The sequence below is a fragment of the Notamacropus eugenii genome, chromosome 4 (genome assembly GCF_028372415.1).
Source record: "Notamacropus eugenii isolate mMacEug1 chromosome 4, mMacEug1.pri_v2, whole genome shotgun sequence".
Taxonomy (NCBI): Eukaryota; Metazoa; Chordata; class Mammalia; order Diprotodontia; family Macropodidae; genus Notamacropus; species Notamacropus eugenii.
This window is the reverse complement of record NC_092875.1, coordinates 138,378,163-138,382,051: the sequence shown is the minus strand read 5'-3', so window position 1 is coordinate 138,382,051 and position 3,889 is coordinate 138,378,163. Positions and strand designations below refer to the sequence as shown.

Sequence of the window (3,889 nt, the reverse complement as noted above, 5' to 3'; positions counted from 1 at the left end):
AACAGGCAGTTGACTAGTGTGAGCGGGAGAGCTTGTTTGTGATTTTGTTTAAGGGAGCTGGTTTGTGGGAAACCTAGCAGAGGGAAATGTCGGGGCTGGTGTTGCCCTCTGCATTGTTACTGTGTATAAATTTCTTTGTTACTATAATGGTTTTGATTTTCTTCTGTCTGAATAAATGTTTTGGTTCTGTCATCCATGTAGAGAGTATGTTGTATTTTGTGATTCAGAATTGTGCTGGCATATTTATAGCTTCTGTATACACTGTGAGTATTACATTGGTGCTACAAATGGATTGGACCTATGCAGGAAGATGTTCTTGAAATGGAAATTTAATGCTGTTTTGTGTCCTTTCTTACACTTTGCTGTGCACATGGCAATGCTTTGATTTTTCTATTCTTATTTTGTATTTAAGTGTTAGTATTTGTTTATCATGCTTTTTTCATTTCTTGGGTATTTAAATTTAAAATAAATTAATAAAATGTTCATATACATGGAAATATAAGAATGATTTAATAATACTAGAAGTTTTTGGAAAATTATATAATTTGAGTTAGAAAAGAAAGAGAAAAACTAAATTACTAGTATTGATTCAATTGAATTAATATTTATTAAGTAGGTAACATATGTGGCACTATGATTTGTGCTAAGGATACAAGTAGAACAAAAGCCCTTTCCCTCAAGGAGTTTAGGATAGAATGGGGGCAGACAACACACACACACACACACACACACACACACACACACACACACACACAAGCTGAAAAGTAGATGGTGGTATGGGTGGCTCCAGGAGATATTTTGCATAGGGGCATGAAATTTCAAACAGAGCTGATGACAGAAAATGGAGTTCTTTGGAAAATTTTGAAAATTCTAAGTCATACTACAGATATCTTTGGGAGCAATTTACTGCTCTATCTTCTGCCTCTTCAATCAATGGGTAAAGGAAACTCAGGAAGTTAAGAAAGTATCGAATATGAAAAACTGAGTTAATTAGCACAGTGTTAAGCTCATTCTGGAGAAAAGTGTTGAAAATGAAAATATTGACTCTTGTGAGACTGTGGTATTTCATGCCTTGTAGCTAAGTGCAATTAAGGGGACTTGTAATAAGAGGTCATGTTATTTAAAAAAACATTGGCTCTTATGGCAAATAGATTATAAATAATGGAAATGCTGACTTTTTTTCTAAATGAGATTTATATTACTTGTCATCTGTGATTCAGATGTAGGTCCAATACCTGATTCATCTGTAGTGGTGGTCAAACACAAACACACACATCATTTCCATTTTTTTATATTAAGTATATGATGTAAAAGCAGTGGTATATAAATGTAACTGTTCTGCTCTTATCCAGTATCAATCATACAATCAATAAGCACTCTCCTCCAACACTGCCAGTGTCCTAGAGCAGGCCTTCATCACCTCATGTTCTCATAGTATTGCAATAGTCTGTAGGTTGCTAGTCTTGGCTCAAGTCTTTCCCCTTCTGAGTCTATCTTCCACTCAGCTGTTAATCTTCCTAAAGTGTGAATTTGACATGATATCCCCTTGTTCAATTAAATCAAGTGACTCCCTATCACCTCTAGGAAAAACTACAAAAATCTATTCAGTGTTTAAAGACTTTCATAACTTCCTCTTCCTATTTTTTCAGTCTTCTTATGTCTTACTTCCCTCACCATGTACTGTATTATCCAACACCATTGGCTTCCTTGATGTTCCTGGCAGGATCTATCTCCAGACACCTAAGTTTAGACTGTGAATTTCCATTGACTTTTCCCCAAACCTGAAACTTTCTCCTCCCTCCTATCTCCCTCCTGTATTTTCTGGCTTCCTTAAAGTGCCAGCTACAAATCTACCTTTTACAGGAAACATTGCTTACTTCCCTTGGTCATTATGTCTTCCCTCCATTTATTATTTCCAGTTCATCCAGAATAGAGTTTACTCATAGTTATTTGCATATTGTCTACTCCATTAGACTCTGATACCCTTGAGAGCATGAATTTGTCTTTTGTCCTTTTTTGTATGTCCAATATTGGCACAATGCTCAGCAAATAAATATTTAATAAATGTTTGCTAATCTGCTGACTATTAATGCTGCATTTCTTGATTCTAAAAATACAGATATACACAAATGAATCAGTCTCACATTTCAAAGGGTTTATGTTCTAATGGAAATGATAATGTATGCAAAAATAAGTACATCCAAAATAAATAGAGGTGAGCCCCCCATGGCAGGGTCAGCCTGTTGGAACACCCAAGGCAGTCTCGAGGCACGGGGCTGTTGGTCCCCTATGATGCCACTGAAAGCCCCACGTGTGCTCCCTCCCTCAGGGCTTCCAGGCCTTGGACTACCCCTCCTGGCTGCTGGTGGTGGCAGCTGCTGCTGGGCCTATGCAGCCTGTGAGTTTGCTCTACAGTATCCCACCCTATGCCTAGGAGCTGTAGACTGGGGTCACACCACCTCCTGCCACTGCCCCAAGACACTCAGCTAATGACACTAAATAACATATTGCTGGCAGAGGGTGTCTCACGGGGGCCTGAGAAAAGAGGAAGAGGAGGACTGTTGACTGTAGCAGCAATATCAGGCCTGTAGGGAGTTTACTGCTCAAGTCATGAATCTTCTTAGTGAGCAGAGCAGAACAAGACCAATCAACGTTTATCCATGGGAAATTCAGTACCATGCAGATGCAGCTGAAGCAGAGTATATGTGAAGCAGTTATGATCCTGAGTTCCCAGTTTCTAGATGCCCAGCAAAAACAGTAATTTCAGCACACAGACATTTTTATTCCCACCTGAGCAACCCTTACCTCAGTGAAGAAACCAAAGAAGAGTTAGCCAAGAAGGGTGGCATCACCCTCTCCCATGTGTCTAACTGGTTTGGCAATAAGAGAATCCTATATAAAAGGAACATACGGAAATTTCGTGAGGAAGCTAACATTTACGCAGCAAAGAAAGCAGTGGATGCAACTACTGTGGCGGCCCAAGGAAACCAGGCAAATTCCCCATCCTCTCTCTTCCTCTGTCTCCTCTGGCTTTTTCAAGATGATAAATTCTAAGGATTCCTTTATTAAACTAGTCTCTGACCTACCAGAGCTCCCTAGTGGGAGCCAGTGGGCTGTCACAGATGGATTCTTTACATCGTGTTACACACCACACAGGCAGATAGGACTCCCTTGTTGGAAATCCTTTGTATAAAGAGCAGAGAACTGATACAAATGGCAGCTGGCAGGATGCTGCCACCCTGTCATCTATCACTTCACTTACTGGGGACCCAGGCAGTGTTAATTTGGATTCATCTAATTAGGTTTGGGACCTATTGATGAGAGGAAAGAGGTCAATAGTGTAATTTGTCATGGTTGCCAATATTCTTATTCTTATAATTTGACATAGCTAATTACCTCATAAAAGTTGGAATCAATAAAAGATTGTCATTACAATAAGACCTCTCTACGTCTCAAACTGACACATTGGAGTTATCTTTTTTCTTAGATCCATTGGGATTTAAAATTATTTGAGAACCTGTTTCCTGTTCCTAAACAAATTCATTCTTTAAATAGCAATTTTATGGTAAGAATTTGAAATATCTCTTCAAGGACTTGTCATAAATTTTTCAATTAAATTTTTTGACTTATTTTAATTTACACATTTTTCCTATGAGATTTTTGTGCTACAGGATAGTTACTAACAATTTAAACCTGTGTGGTACTTGTACAAGTTCTGTGTATTGTAATTTTGTATAGGGAAATAATTTATTCTATTAACTGAGATTCATTCTATAAATTCTGAGCTTATTGACCTGAAACAAACATAATTTTACCAAAAATTTACTGAGATTTACTCTAAGTAGAAGTTGCATCGTCTATGATTTCATGTAGCTCTAATTTCAGGTTT

General features: G+C 38.0%; 1 pseudogene; it reads left to right on the top strand.

Annotated features, from left to right (window-relative positions):
- The first annotated feature begins 2,426 nt into the window (after positions 1 to 2,426).
- Positions 2,427 to 3,302, top strand: LOC140502349 (pre-B-cell leukemia transcription factor 1 pseudogene; annotated as a pseudogene).
- The last annotated feature ends 587 nt before the right edge of the window (positions 3,303 to 3,889 follow it).